Source organism: Sus scrofa, chromosome X, assembly GCF_054392235.1.
Source record: "Sus scrofa isolate SSC_HxYL_T2T_F1_AM1 chromosome X, Sscrofa_HxYL_maternal_Yorkshire_Landrace_v2.0, whole genome shotgun sequence".
In the NCBI taxonomy this organism is placed as follows: Eukaryota; Metazoa; Chordata; class Mammalia; order Artiodactyla; family Suidae; genus Sus; species Sus scrofa.
In genome coordinates, this window is record NC_139401.1 from 118,764,158 (window position 1) to 118,780,875 (window position 16,718).

The 16,718-nt window shown below is 40.3% G+C and overlaps 1 protein-coding gene and 1 non-coding gene across 34 annotated transcripts in view; one reads left to right on the forward strand and one right to left on the reverse strand.

Annotated features, from left to right (window-relative positions):
* The window catches only part of MBNL3 (muscleblind like splicing regulator 3), a 124,800-nt gene that overhangs the window by 51,074 nt on the left and 57,008 nt on the right, over positions 1-16,718 (reverse strand). The gene's annotated exons all lie outside the window — the stretch shown is intronic.
* LOC146394785 (U6 spliceosomal RNA) lies at positions 7,733-7,839 on the forward strand. The gene has a single exon (XR_014835962.1). It is a non-coding gene; the product is annotated as a U6 spliceosomal RNA (small nuclear RNA).

Genomic DNA, 16,718 nt, shown 5'->3' on the forward strand with positions numbered 1-16,718 from the left:
TCCAAATTTCTCTTTTTTCTCTACGATCTCCGACTTGGAGGCAATATCTTTTTTCTTATATGTTTCTCTAGTGGGCGAATAGGAGATTCGGGGGAGGAATAGTGAAATATGATTAAATGTTATATCACTAATATTTCAAGGATGAAGAGGTCATGTGTCAACAGAGTGAGGCCTTGAGAATTTGGAAGAGTGAGTCTTGGTTTTGTCCTGGCTGTCAGTTGTCTATTAAAATATGTAAGTTGCAGAGTTCCCTGGTGGTACAGCAGGTTAAGGATCTGGTGTTGCCACTGCAGTGGCTCAGGTTGCTGCTGTGGTGGTGCGGTTTTAATCCCTAGCCCGGGAACTTCCACATGCTGCAGGCATGGCCAAAATAAAATAAAATATGCAAGTCCCAATTATGCACATTACTATAAATTATTGATGACATTAGCTGAATGCTGCTGAATACTTAAAACTATTTTAAGTTTTCTTCTCTGTTGAAACATTTTTCTAAAATGTTCCAGGTACTTTTCTTGTTTTTGAAAACTGGGTCAGTTGCCCAAACCTGTATCATACTTTGATTACTAAGGATTGCACCCAAGGCCTCAGGATTATCTGTTCTGAAACACAGAATTTACTCTGGGAAATGGAAATGAAGATGGAGAAGGTATAAGAGATTGAGCTGACTGCACAAATACAGAGATACAGCTCATAAGCCTAGAGAGCCTTTCTGAAAAAAATCCACCTTGAAATTACTTTCCCATTTCTTTAAAAAAGCACATTGCTTGGACTAAGTGCTAGTTATCAAGAGCTCTAGCTAAGTTTATCTTAAAATACTAATGCATAGGCTCTCTCCATAAGAATTTGTCTTTGTCTCTATGCGCAAACTCTGTGGACTTTTTAAATATCACTTTACATTCAGAGCAATCACTATTGATTAAACTTTAAATATATATTTGTATTGGATTAGGCAGTCAACTTTTACACAAAAGCCATTTTCTGCCAATTATGATCTTGTACTTGACTCTGAACGACCTTATTAGCACTAAATCATGCTTAAGAATACCTTTATCTGCCAGCTAACCATCTGCTGTAAAATTCGATTTCAAACATTTTAAGGCAAAAAAGTGATGCTTGAATATTACTGGATAATCACACCAATTATTTAAAAATAATATTTAACAGAGGTCACTCAGCAATTAAAATTTTTTTTTAAATTTTTGTCTTTTTAGAGCCACACCCGAGGCACGGGGAGGTTCCCAGGCTAGGGGTCCAATCGGAGCTGTAGTCGCTGGCCTATGCCACGGCCACAGCCACATGGGATCCAAGTCGTGTTTGTAACCTACACCACAGCTCCCAGCAACGCTGGATCCTTAACCCACTGAGCGAGGCCAGGGATCAAACTCGCATCCTCATGGATACTAGTCGGGTTTGGGTTCGTTAACCACTGAGCCATGACGGGAACCTCTCAGTGATTTTTAAAAACTCCCTGGGTGCATTTATATAATTTAAAAAAAAAAACTCAAAAATACTACATGTGGAGAGCATCCAAGGCGTCTGGCCAAAGAACATTTCTATAAAGCTAAGGGACAGAGTTAAAAATCACAAAAATCAGCAATTTGTAGGCCATCAAATCCAGCTTAAAATGCGGCTGAGTGAGGAAAGTCAGCACATAGGTGTATAGAATTTTCACTCATATTTAGGTAAACACTGAACTCTGGGGTAGAAGTACAGCTGCAGGTGGAGAGATGACTGGGCATCTTGCAGGTGAGCCCATGTTGGTTCGCCCTCTCTCAAAGTGATTCAGCAAGCTCATGTTTCATACAATGAACACTTTCCAAGCTCTTAATATGTATTATATATGCTCGGCTCACAAATAAGGTGATAAACAGGACAGCATATAATGTGAAACCAAAAAAGAAGCATGACAGATCTTCGTTTCAAAACCAGTGAAATTGGATATTAAGGTGAACACGACAGCAGTAGGCAGAAGTAGAAGTTTAGCCCCCTCTTTGTTGACCATGTTGCCTTGAGTAGCATTTCAACTCCATCACTGGCTTTTGCTTCCCACTGCTACTGCGTAATTCAAACTCTTATAATTTCGTACCTTCAACACTCCAGCAGCTTTCTAAGAGGTCTCCCCTGTAGCCAGGCTCTTTGGCTCTATTCATGCATCTTGCATGGGCTGATGGTGCTGTTTCTCTGCTTTAAAATTGTCAGATTCCGGAGTTCGTCGTGGCACAGGGGAAACGAATCTGACTAGGAACCACAAGGTTGCGGGTTCAATCCCTGGCCTTGCTCTGTGGGTTAGGGATCCGGCGTTGCCGTGAGGTGTGGTGTAGGCCGGCAGCAACAGCTCTGATTTGACCCCTAGCCTGGGAACCTCCATATGCCATGGGTGCAGCCCTATAAAGACAAAAAGACAAAAAATAATAATAATAAAATAAAATTGTCAGATTCCTCCTCACCTAAGGCTACTTCTCTACCAAAACAGCTACTCCTCTACCAAAATAAGCTCTGTACTTCAGCCAGGCTGACTCAACACCCAACTCCCCAAAAATATGCTACAGTTTTTCCTTTCTGTCTTTGCTTGGGTTATTCTTTCTGCCTGGAATAGCTTCCTAATCCTCCTTGTCCCAAGAATATCTCAAATGGTACCTCTCCCATGACTACATCTTTAACCACCCCAGCTGAATGTAACCCCAGCCTCTGCCTCCCTGCCTGGGACTCATTACTGGTTAGTTTGTACCTGGCTTATGGCACGTAACACAAGCAACTTTATACTAAGAGGTCAGGCAGGGGCCATACCTTCCATCACTTTGTTTTCTGTGCAGTACTGAGCCCCGTGCCTAATAAGTAATAGGTTTCTATAAATGTTTGTTGAATGAATCATTTCTTTGGAGAATTGAATGTATAGAGAACTCTTAATGGATTTAATAGGACTTGCAGCATTAAATGACCCCTGACATTTATAAAATCCTTATAGTGAAACGCAAACAATAGTCCTACAAATTGAGTGCGGCTGCTTACTCTCATGAAGGGAAACAGAGGTAGCAGGATTCCTATGACTTGCTCGAGGCCACACAAGGAGCCCTTGTTAGAGCTGTTACTACACGGCAATATTTCCTATTTTTATGCCACTTGCTGATACTATGCTTCACATCAAACATTTTCATGCTTACATCCGTGCTTCACCCAAGAAGGAGACATTCATCAAGACTACTTCTAGGGCTTCTCTGAAAAATAAGATGATATTCCAAAATATATGATGGAATATTATTCGGCCATGATAAAGAAGGAAATCCCCCCTTTGTGGCAAAATGCATGTACCTTGAGGGCCAGACACAGAAAGACAAATACTGTATAATTCCATTGATATGAGGAACCTAAAAAAGCCTAATTCAAAGAAACACAATGGAATGGAGGGTACCAGGGACGGGGGGCGGGGGAGAGGAATGGGGAGGTCTGGCCAAAGGGTATGAGTATGTTCTGGGAATCTAATATACACACCATCACCACACTGAACAAAACTGTATTATATACTTGAAAGTTGCTAAGAGTCTTAAACTGTCTCACCTCAAAAAGAATAATTATGTGAGGTGATGGCGGTGTTAACCAACCTTATTTTGGTACTGAAAAAAATTTAAGTATGGTTGATTTGCAATGTTGTGCCAATTTCTGCTGTACAGCAAAAGTGACTCAGTCATACACACACATATTCTTTTTCTCATACTACCTTCCATCATGTTCTATCACAAGTGATTGGATAGAGTTCCCTGTGCTGTACAGTAGGACCTCATTGTTTATCCATTCTAAATAGAATACTTTGCATCTATTACCCCCCAAACTCCCCATCCACCCCACTCCTTCCCCTTCCTTCTTGGCAACCACAAGTCTGTTCTCTGTGTCTGTGAGTCTGCCTGTGTTCTGAGGATAGGTTCATTTGTGCCATATTTTAGATTCCACATATAAGTGATATCATATGGTATTTGTCTTTCTCTGACTTACTTTACTTTGTACGATAATCTCTAGTTGCACCCAAGTTGCTGCAGGTGGCATTATTTTACTCTTTTTATGGCTGAGTAGTAATCCACTGTATATATGTACCACATAATCTGTATCCATTCATCTGTTGATGGATATTTAGGTTGTTTCCATGTCTTGGCTGTTGTGAGTAGTGCTGCTATGAATATCGGTGTACATGTGCCTTTTTTGTGAGGATGTATTCCCAGGAGTAGGACTGCCGGATCATGTGGCAATTCTAGTTTCAGTTTTCTGAGGAACCTCCATATTGTTTTCCCTAAGTCGTTGCACCAATTCACATTCCAACCGACAGCGTAGGAGGGTTCCCTTTTCTCCAAACCCTCTACAACATTTGTTATTTGTAGGCTTTTTTTTTTTTTTTTTGTCTTTTTTAGGGCTGCACCCTTAACATATGGAGGTTCCCAGGCTAGGGGTCAAACCAGAGCTGTAGCTGCTGGCCTACACCAAAGCCACAGGAACATCCAATCCTTAACCCACTGAGCAAGGCCAAGGATCAAATCTGCATCCTCATGGATACTACTCAGACTCATTTCCACTGAGCCAAGACGGAAACTCCTGTAGGCTTTTTAAAGATGGCCATTCTGACCAGTGTGAGGTGGTAACTCACAGCAGTTTTGATTTGTATTTTTCTACTCATTAGTGACGTTGAGCATCTTTTCATATGTCTACCGGCCATCCATATGTCCTCTTTGGAGAGATGTCTATTTATATTGCGGTAATTATTTCACAATATATACTTGTATCGAATCATCATGTGGTACACCTTAAACTTACACAATATTATGTCAATTATACCTCAATAAAGCTGGAAAAAAAATCCTTCCTCTACTAGGGAATGAAAACAGACAAACCTAAATTTTTTTCCCAATTATTTGGCAGTTAAGATGGAATTTCTATCCATAAAGGATGATTTCCCGGTTAATAGGAAAAGCGAAATTGCTAAGAAATTGCAAAGAAAAAAACGTCTAGAGATCATGTTTTTTTATGAAAGCTGCAAAAAAATTTAATTTTATTTAATAGAGCATGTGACAAGTACAAACATTAACAACAGGAAAACAACTTCTGGGATAGATATTTAGCAAATGTTTTATTTATTTATTTATTTATCGGCTGCACCTGCAGCATGCGGATGTTCCCAGGCCTGGCCTCAAACCTGCGCCACAGCAGTGACAATGCCAGATCCTTAATCTGCTGGGCCACCAGGGAACTCTGACAATGTGATATTAAAACAATGTCATCTTAAAAATACGGTCTCTGAAATGTATTTGGAATGGAATAAAAGATGACTGATACTACAATGCTGCCTACTCAATGGACCTAGGCGCATATAAAAGATGAGTGATATAAAGTCACAGAGAGAAAAGGTTTTCTGTTTGCATTTTTTTGCATGCTAAAGACAGAAACTAAAACCTTAAAACTATGTAGTTAGCTGACAAATCATGGCTGACACATAGGCTATGTCTTAGTTTAGGGAATCGGTCATATTTAGCAAAATTATATCACTGTGGACCCTGCATTTTCAAGCTGCTGGATGGTTTTCAGAGTGGGAACTTCCTTCACTATCCACTGACTCCCAACAAGATCATGGGTAGGAGCAAAAGGCTAATCTCTTTTCTACCAAATTTGAGTTTTGCCAACAAAAAAATATGTCTACTTACAACAGAACAAAAATGCTATTTAAAGCATACACTGACTTGCCCATGACTGAGGAACAGCTGCAAAAACGGATGGATCCTATTGCCATATCTACTTCACTAAGTAACAGATTAGACATGCACTAAGCATTTTTTTTTTTTTTTTTTTTTTTTTTTTTTGCCATACCCATGGCATTCGGAAGTTCCTGGGCCAGGGATTGAACCTGAGCCACAGCAGTGACAATGTCAGATCCTTAACTGCTAGGCTACTAAAGAACTCAACACTAAGCAATGTTATACAAACTCATCATGAATAATATTGAAAAAATAATTTACTCTAGGTCTAGACAGCATGGTTAAGACCAAATAGTGGAGATTATTTACCAAATAAAAGGTTATAGAACAAAAGGAACTGTTTACTGACTTTTAAGAAAACAGTATCAAAAAAGATATGAATAAGCACCAAACTTGTAACTGCCTCTGCGGTAAAACTTGACCCTGTGGTGAGAATCAAAGGCACAGAAATAAGAACATCAAAAACCTAAATATAACTGCAAATCTGAATTAGACAGCAGCAGCCACAAAAAAAACCCAAAAACTCATAAATTTAAGAAACCAAAGACTGATTACACAGTGGAGGAAATATAGGGAAAAAAATGAAAAGATTATTTAGAGATAATGAGGAAAGAACAAGCAGCTAAAATTTTTCTGGAATATATAACTTATAGGTCAACAATCAAGCACAGGCCGAGATAGAGGAAAACAAGGCAACCTTGGGAACGTTACAAGCAGAAAACTAATCTATAAGGGGAAAAAAAGCCGTGAGTAAATGATGCTCTCTGAATAAAATCATGTTCCTAGAAGAACTAATTGCTATTTCCATATGCACAGAAATACCCTGCATCCACATTTCACAAAAACTTGAAATAGAGAAGAAGGCAATATTTGCAATGGCTTCACACAGCCATGTGACATGAGAGAATTATTAAATTATCAAGTAAGATCAGGCATATATATATATATCCCTAAGAGGGAAGAGTTTCTTTCACACAAAAAGAGCTAACATATAGTAGACAGTTCTCAGATTTTCAATCATGACTTTTTTTTCTTTTTATGGCTACACCCGCAGCACATGGAAGTTCCTGGGCCAGGGGTCAAATCGGAGCTGTGTCTGCGACCTACACTACAGCTTGTGGCAATGCCAGATCCTTAACCCACTGAGCAAGGCCAGGGATCGAACCCACATCCTCACGGAGACAACGTCCCATCCAGTCTCAGATTTTCAGATCTCTCGTACTAACAGGGTTCCTATGACAAAGGGTCAATGTCAAAGGTATCACACTGTGGTTAAAGAGTACATCCCTGGCCGTATCACAAGTCCTTTCTCTCCAGGTGGCCAACTGCAACCTTGGCTGCAAGGGGGAGAGGGAGATGATCTAGAGCTATGGTTCCATTAAACAACATTTTACATTAGTTGGATCAGATTCCAAGTTATTTTACTATTTGGCCCATAATGAGGCTGAACTGCTACTGCAATCTTTTCAGCTGATCTGTGACAGGCACCTCCCGAGCTGGCCAGGGAATTGTACTAGTGAGTATATATGCAACAGAATCAGACATCACAGAGTTTCATGCAGTGAAGATACACATGATCCACAGCCAGTCACAATCCCCAATTCTGGCTAACTCAGCAGTGCAGGGTGGGAAAAGAAGGATGGTCGAGGGAAGAGAGACAGCTCTGTGTTTTGACTCTGAGTCATTAAATACAGCTTAGTATCACTAAGGTAGATAACTTGGTCGAAAAATAACAACACCCTGCCTCTTCTCCTCCTTTTCAAAATCAGTAGCCCAGATGATGGTCAAAAAGCTAAAGATGAAACTTGAAAGTCTTAATCTAAACACAACAGCATGAAACAAATGAAGGAGAGATTAGGAAAGTTGGCTTTCCACCCTTTCGAAGTAAGAAAAGTGAAGGAGAATGACAAAATTTTAAAGGCAGTGCATCTCAGTGTCACGTGGGACAGCCTGATCATGATAAGGGCTGGATGCTTTTGCTTTAGTAAAATAACAGGCCAGTGCTAGCTTTGACAGCACATATTCTAATACTGGAAAGATACAGAGAGGATTAGCATGGCTCCCGTCCAAGGATGCCACGAAAATTCGTGAAATGTTCCGTATTTTTGAGCAGTATGTCTCTTTTCTTAGAATCAAATGAATGTGGCAAAGGAAAAAAAAAATGAAACACAATAAGCCCAACTGATGTTTTCTCCATCTCCTTTGCCTCCACAAGAAAAAGGACTGAAATGATTGGAAGAATACTGGAGGCCTTAGGATCTTTTGATACCTGCTTATGCTAACTTGGGCCAATGACTCCCTCACTGGATCTCCAGTTTCCTCATCTGGAAAGGGTAACAATTTGAACTGAATGTTCTACATTCAAAATTTTTGATCGGCACGGTTCGTGAAATGCTGTTATAAATATGAATGTCTTCTTAACTATTTATATTAACTGACTCAGTTAGCTGGTTGAGGTCAGTCCCAGGATCACCCATTGCATGGATTTCAGAGTTTTCTTATTACTACACCCAAAGTTTAAAAAAAGAAAACAAAACAAAACAAAAAAAAACAACAACAAAAAAAAACCCGAGGAGTTCCCATCATGGTGCAGTGGAAACGAATCCGACTAGGAACCATGAGGTTGCAGGTTCAATCCCTGGCCTCACTCAGTGGGTTAAGGATCCGGCGTTGCCGTGAGCTGTGGTGTTGGGTGCAGGCAGACACGACTCAGATCTGGCGTTGCTGTGGCTGTGGTGTAGGCTGGCAGCTGTAGCTCTGATTCGACCCCTATCCTGGGAACCTCCATGTACCGTGGGTGCAGCCCTAAAAAGACAAAAAAAAAAAAAAAAGAAAAGAAACAATACTCTTCCACTGTATTTCTGAGCATCAAAAGACAGGAGATGTAGGTGCACAACAAAGAAAGTTCTTTTTGAAACATTTAAGTTTGAAAAAATTTTAGACCTACAGAAAAATTGCAAAAATAGTACAGAGACACCCTTGATACCCTTAACGCAGATTCCTGTAATGTCAACTTACATACCATACATAGCATAGTTATCAAAATCAAGAAGTTAACTCCTAAGTAACAACACTACTAAGTAAACTAGAGACCTTATTTGATTTCACCAATTTCCCCCCAATGTCTTTTCTCTGTGCCAGCATCCAATCCAGGATCCCACATGGCATTTACTTGTCATGTTTATTTAGTTTCCTCCAATGTGTGACAGTTCCTCAGTATTTCCTCAACTTTCATGACCTTGACACTTTGGCCATTGGGAGCTCTTTCAGGGTGGCTCCTGTGTTCTCTTGGCATGCCCCATCCTTTTCCAAGTACTTCCTTACTTTCTGGCAGCACAAGATATCACAGGCTCGTATTTTTCCTGCCTCAGTCCAGCATCAGCCATTACTCCTTTACTAGAGGATGGTATTAGAAACCAAGATCTGGGTGCAAGGTGTGCTTATTACTATTGGAGTGCCATTGTTTCTAGGCTCTGCTAAGACAGAGCTAGGGAATATAAGCAAGCATAATAACCCGTGTACACACACATCTATGCTACTTTTGTACCTGTCTATCCGTATACACAGTAAAATAAAGATGAATCCATACCAATGCCTCCACTCTAATCCAGATGACAGGATTCATTCTAGCATTCCCCTTTGCCTTATTTTTAATTCTTTTCTCTAATGGTAAGAAACACGGTTATCTTTATCTCTATTCTCTATTCACTTATTTGTTCAACCCAAGCATCCACATAAAGTACTTACATATGCCTGTGAATAAGGGATTTACTAACAAGAGTCGGGTATTTTTGTATAGTTCTGTTTATCTTTAATATAAATATAGCACCTCCAGGTTTCTTTCGATTAATATCAGAATGGTAAATCTTGCTCCATCCATTTACTTTTCATATTTTCAGCAACAGGAAAAGGAAGGAGAACGTTTGCCACAATTTGTAGCTACAAAAACGGGAGATCAAGTATGTACATATTTACTTGTCTATACATAAAATACTTATGGGAGAGAAAACTTAAATGTATTACTTGGGAGGTCAACTGGCTAACTGGAGAAAAGAGATGAGAGGGAAACTTCACTGCATATTCTTATACATTTTTCTAGTTTTCTATAGAGATATTATTCATAGATCATAAAGTATACATGTCAGTGTTTTCATCCTCACAAAGTTGTCACCACTATCTAATTCCCATTTTTCTTGTCTTTTTAGGGCTGCACCCACAGCATATGGAGGTTCCCAGACTAGGGTCGAATCGGGAGCTGTAGCTGCTGGCCTACGCCACAGCCATGGCAACGCCAGATCCGCATATAAAAGATGAGTGATATAAAGTCACAGAGAGAAAAGGTTTTCTCTTTGCATTTTTTGCATGCTAAAGACAGAAACTAGTGACCGACACCACTGCTCACGGCAACACTGGATCCTTAACCCACTGAGCAAGGCCAGGGATCAAACCTGAATCCTCATAGATGCTAGTCAGATTCGTTCCCGCTGAGCCACAACAAGAACTCCCTATTTTCTTTTTTTAAAATGATTTTTATTTTTTCCATTATAGTTTGTTTACAGTGTTCTGTCACTTTTCTACTGTACAGCAAAGGGACCCAGTCACACACACACACACATACATATATATGCACACTTTTTTTCCCACATTATCCTCCATCATGCTCCATCATAAGTGACTAGATATAGTTCCCAGTGCTCTACAGCAGGATCTCATTGCTTATCCAAACATTTTCAATGCCTCAAAAAGAAACGCCATACCCATCAGCAGTCACTGCCCACTGCCCCCTCACCCACTCTCCTCTACCCCCAAAGCCTCTGGCAAACACTAGTCCACTTTCTGTCTCTATGGATTTGCTGGTTTTGGATATTTTATATAAATGGAATCATACAATATGCAGTCTTTCTAAACTGGCTTTTTTCACTTAGCATAGTGTTTTTAAGGTTAATCTATATTGTAGTATATATTAGTCCTTTGTTCCTTTTTATAGCTGAGAAATATTCCCTTATTATGTATCAATCACATTTTGTTTATTCACCAATTGATGATCACTGGGGTTTTTTAATTTTTTGAATTATTAAAATATTTACTCATTCGAAAATTTTATCTTAATTATTTTTTAAGATATAGAAACAAGAGAAAGAGACAAACAGCCCTCTCATAAAAAGCAAAATAATTAAAACTTTTTAAAATCATCAAATAAACTATGCATGAAAAAAGCATGGAAAAGCTTGTTTGGTGATTTGCCAGAAGGACTCACAAGACAGAAGCTCTGAGTCTTCGTCCTAACATACACACCCCTACCTGATCTCCCGAGCCCTGCTACCTTTCCGCCCTCATCTCCAACTGCTTTCCCCCTCCACCCCTCTGCTCCAGCCACCCTGGTGATCTCGATGTTACTCAAACACACCAGGCTTCTTCCTGCTTAGGGGCCTTTGGTGTTGCTGCTGTCTTTGCCTGGAATGTTCTCAGAGACCCTTACAGCTGACGCTCTCACCTGCTTCACGCCTCTCCTTAAATATCACCTCATTAGAGAAGCCTCCCTGACCATTTAAGCTCAATCAGCGGCCCCTGCCATTCTCTGTGTCCTTTCCCTGGCTTCATTTTTTCTTCACATGTGACAATATGTCATTAACCTGAATGTTGACTTCCTCTTTACCTGCCCCTCCCCCACACAGAGAAAGGTATTTGGAACACAAGGTTCTTTAGCCTCAGCTCCAGACCGTAGAGGAAAAATGCTCGACTAAATTCTTTTTTTTTTGGTCTTTTTAGGGCTGCACCCATGGCATATGGAGGTTCCCAGGCTAGAGTTCGAATCAGAGCTGCAGCTGTTGGCCTACACCACAGCCACAGCAACACAGGATCTGAGCCGTGTCTGGAACCTACACCACAGCTCATGTGGCAACGCTGGATCCTTAGCCCACTGAGTGAGGCCAGGGATCGAACCTGTGTCCTCATGGATGCTAGTCAGATTTGTTTCTGCTGAGCCATGACAGGAACCCCATCAACTAAATTCTTAACTTTTCTTTCAAGATTCCAAGACGCAAATATATTTACTATCAGAACATTTCTTTCATGATTTTGGTTTCCCTTAGAGGCGATCTTTGTCTAAAGAGTTTTTTCTTTCTTTCTTTCCAATTAGAAGTAACACTTTTGTAAAAGAAAGTGTAAGCCGTGCAGAAAGGACGAAAGTGGGACGTGAAAGTCCTCTGGACTGGAGGTGAGGGAGAGAAGGAGGCCGGGAGAGTGTGTTGCACACTGGGACAGGGAAACAGGAGGAAACAGCTGCTGCATTAGAGCAGCTGTGTCAACAGGGCTCATCAAAATGTCCCCACAGATACACTGGCCACATCAGACTGTCTTGCTTTGCTCTTTATATCTTTTGCCTATTTTTCTAGGAACATACCTAAAGTGTTTGTATTAAGTTATGAAGCTCTTTGTATGTTAAAGAGCTTTAAGTCTGTCATATTTGTTACAATTTTTTCCCCAAATTATTGTTAGTCTTCTAACTTTTTGGTGTTTTCTGCCATTCGGAAATGCTTCTTGCTGTGTGGTCGGTTCTAATAATGCTTTGCTTTTATTGTCTCTGCCTCTGATGGCATGCTTAGAAGGTCTTCCTCACCCCAGGATTAGAAAAGTGGTCACTTGCATTTGCTTCCAGCACTGTTGTGGTTTGAATTTTTCATGTTTAAATTTTTAGGGGACCTGGAATTTACTTGGTAAAGAAACATGTCTGGAGTGCTTACAGTGTGCCAGGCTCTGTTCCAAGTGCCTTACCTGAATCATTGCATTCGAATGCTCAGTAACTCAGGAGCTGGATGCTCATAGGAGCCTTGTTTTCACGGGGAGGAAACTTGGGAACAGGGAGGGTGGGTACTTATCCAGAATCACACAGCTGGTGAATCCTGGCCCACCAATGGGAAAGCCTAAACAGGGTTGTCGTAAGGAATAGAGTTGACATGTGAAAAGTGTCTAGAATATAGCAGTCAATAGATGGTAGAGTTTAATATTATTATTACATAGTTCTCAGAAACAATTTCTGATGGCTGCATATTATTTGAAAATGAGTATCTTTTAAATTGAATATATTTCTATAACACACTATTTCTTCACAAGTTTCAAAAGCCTTCTGAATTCCATAGAACAAATGAAACCCACTTTTTGTTTTTAAAGAAACAGTTGTCATTTAAAGAAATTTTGAAAGGGCACACACCAACATGAGAAGAGTTTCATTGGGTAATAGAATTACAGGTTTGGATTCATAAAAATCTTTGTCTCTATATTACAATTTTCTAGAAAGGGTATGTTTTTATTTTCTGATCAGAAAAAAATAGCCACAATAACTGACATATCTTTTAAAGGTCTATGAATGGGAGAAGATCAGGAAGCATATAGATTTTTTTTTTGATACCCTGGGAAAAAAAAATCTGAAGCTGATAGGAAAGATAAAAAGAGGGAGAAGACGGCTTTGCAGGATCAGCAAGAAGAATGAGGGAGGGAGGGAGGTGTATGAGGAAGCCCGGAGGTAAGGCAAGGTTTGTGCATAAATACAATTATACGAAAGAGAGAATGAGTGAAAGGAAATACAGGTTAGCGCTGGTACTGGATAGTAGAGATGATACATTATTTTTATTTATGTATTTATGTATTTGTTTATGAATTTATTTACTAGGGGTATTCCTGCGGCATACGGAGGTTCCCAGACCAGGGGTCAAGTTAGAGCTGTAGCTGCCGGCCTACACCACAGCCACAGTGACGCCAGATCTGAGCCGCGTCTACGATCTACACCACAGCTCACGGCAAGGCCGGATCTGTAACCCACTGAGTGAGGTCAGGGATCGAATCCGCATTCTCATGGATACTAGTCGGGTTCTTAACCTGATGAGCCACAATGGGAACTCTGGGGATGATATTTTATTACATTTTATTTACATTTTATTTTTTTTATTTTCTTGTGTATGATCTTAAAAATTTCCTTTGCATTTTCATTTCCCTTCATCAAGATGAATGACTTTTTAAATGGGGGGGGGGTGTTGTTTATCATTAAAACAAAAGTAGAAAATCTGTTTCCTGATAAGTTATAGGTAGCCCGGGGCGCTGACTCCAGCACAGGGACCACCCCACTAGAGCAGGTGACAAGGACAGGCGTATCACAAGATGTCTTGGGCTTCCTATTCCCCAGGGTTCTGCCTTTCTTTCTGGTGGCCTGTTGCTGCTACTTTCTCTGCAATGCTCTTGGTCTGCTTTCTCCTCCCCACCTCTCCTGATGGGCCCTTAAGTGGAGCAGTGCATTACCCATCATTTCAAAGATGGACACTTTCCCACATTTTGATAGCTTGGATATTGGGGTGACCCTTACAATCAATGATATGTTGAGGAGATGGTGAGTAAATGAAGAAGATAGTTATCAATTTTCACAAACAGAAAACCGATCACTTTACAGCAGAGAAACACAGCGGACACCATCTTGAGCACATGATTAAGGTTAACATGAGAGGTAAGAGACATCGACACCAAGTACACTCAAATATGCTGCATATCATTTCTACATTTTCCCAAATTTAATTTTAAAAAATGGTATTTATTTATTTTGGCTGTGCCCATGACATGTAGAAGTTCCCAGGGCCAAGGATAGAACCTGCTCCACAGCAGCGACCAGGGCCACTGCAGTGACAATGCCAGATCCTCAACCCAGAGCCACGAGTGAACTCCTCATTTCTATGGTTTTCTTGCTCAAAATGCATGACCTCAATCAAATCCTGAGAATGCAGTCTACATATCCAAATTGAGAGGCATTCTAGAAAATAACTGAACAGTACTCATCTCAAGGGTCACAGTTATGAAAGATGAGGAAAGACTGAGAAACTGTCACAGATTGGAGGGGACTAAACAGACATGACAAGCAAATGCCATGTGGGATCCCGGAGCAGAGAAATGCCACGCGGGCGTGGGGGATTGGTGAAATTCAAATCAGTTTACTTAATAGTACAGAACTAGAGTTAATTTCCTGGTTTGGGGGGTTTTGTTTTTTGTATTTTGGCCATACCCACAGCATGCAGAAATTCCCAGGCCATGGATGGAACCCGAGTCACCGCAGTGACAATGCTGGATCCTTAACCTGCTAAGCCACCACTGAACCCCGATCTCCTGGTTTAAGATAACTGTGCTATGTATGGTATTTAAGCTGTTGACAATACAGGAAGCTGGGTGAAGGGTATGCAGGATCTCCTTGTACTATTTTGGCAACTTTTCTGTAAGCTTAAAATTATTTCAAAATAAGTTTAAAATGTGAGGCTGAGCTTTGATTGGGTACTAACTGCAATTCCATTCTTCTTTCAAAAGAAATCTCTGAAATATCCAAAATAGCACCGAGTTTTACTGGCTAAAGGTACCTCCTCTTCCAAGTAATAGAAGATAGAGATCCTTAAGTAAAATATTTTCCTTGAGTCTCAGGATGACAGGTGCATATTTGTATGTATACAGACATTTATACGTATATGCGTCTTTACAGTGCAGGTAGACCTCTCTGATCAAGCTCATAGATGGTTCTAAATCTTGCCTAACCAGCAACCCCTGGGATTACGTTGCTAGGAGCCTTCTGCTCCTGGTAAGTTTTCCCTTAGCCAACAGGGATGAGGTAAATATTCAGTCAAAAATTATCAAGTTTTAAACTGGTGAAAACTGCTATGACTAGTGATACTAGCACAGAATAAACCTGGTAACTCAGGACAAATTCGACCCACAAGGCTAGATTCACATCCCTATGCCTACACAACAGGTTTCACTTGCCAAAATAATATCATGCTTATGATCATGTCTGTTTTGAAGACAGAGTGTGGGGCTCTTTTGTGTGTTTTCCTCACTCAGTTCCCACCTTTTAGGAATGTATGTGGGTTGACATGGCTGTACTCTCACTACGCTTGCTGCTAAGACCTTTGCCAGAATATTTCAGTTACAAAACTACCCAAGGAGGTGAGGAGGGTGGGCAGATGGACGGGTGTTGAGCTGTCATAATTAAACAAGGAGAGCATCTCTATCCTTCCTGGGTAACAAATGGCAGATACGGAGGGGAAGATTCAAGACACCATGACGTTGTTGAGGCAAAATACGTGAAGATAATATTGGCTCTGAAAACAATCACAGAGTCTAGGTTGGTATTTTTAGTGATGGCCTTTTATTCAAGTCAAGGGACAGTTACTAAAATACCAACGCAGATCAACTACAAACTGTAATACCAAGAAACTGGCACAGAATGGGTTAAGTGATCCTTTGGAGAGAAATTTCGAAATAAATTGTGCCAAGCAGACTAGGCAGTTGATTCAAAAAACAGCTGCATAGTAACACGACATTCTTTTATGTAGCTGTAAATTAATCTGTTGGCTATGCTGTCTAGATCTCTATCTGAAGACGGCGCAAACTTCATCACGGAACACTCAACACGCATGGAGTGATGAGCCCAGCACTTGAGCACAATGCACAATTAGCCATCAAGCTTGCCCTCCTTATTTTCACAACATTCCCTCATTATGAGGTGAGTATAGTATATTGTTAGCAATTGTGCCTATTATGATGGCAAAGAACCATCATCATCTGGTTGAGTACCTAGTGCTAATGGAATCCTTATAAAAACAAAAAACAAAAAACAAAACAAAAGCAGCAGCCCCAAACTCGTCAAGTGATTGATTCAGTTATTTAACCACTCATGGAAGAAGAAACAGTGCCCAGATACATCTTAAAAGTATTTCAAGCACAGAAACTCAAAAACTCCGAAGCTGGGGAGCAAATGCTGCAATATCCATCGAGGTATGTTATTTGTGTATTACAGCTATGATAGTACAGCTCCCATAGGTCAATTATCCCATCAGCTTGGTAGTTTTCATGCATGTTATGCATAAGGAATAATATAAGAGAACTACAATGTCGCACAGACATGGAACAGTGATGCATGTGCTATCTAAATGGCAAATCAATTAATCGTTGGAAAGGCAT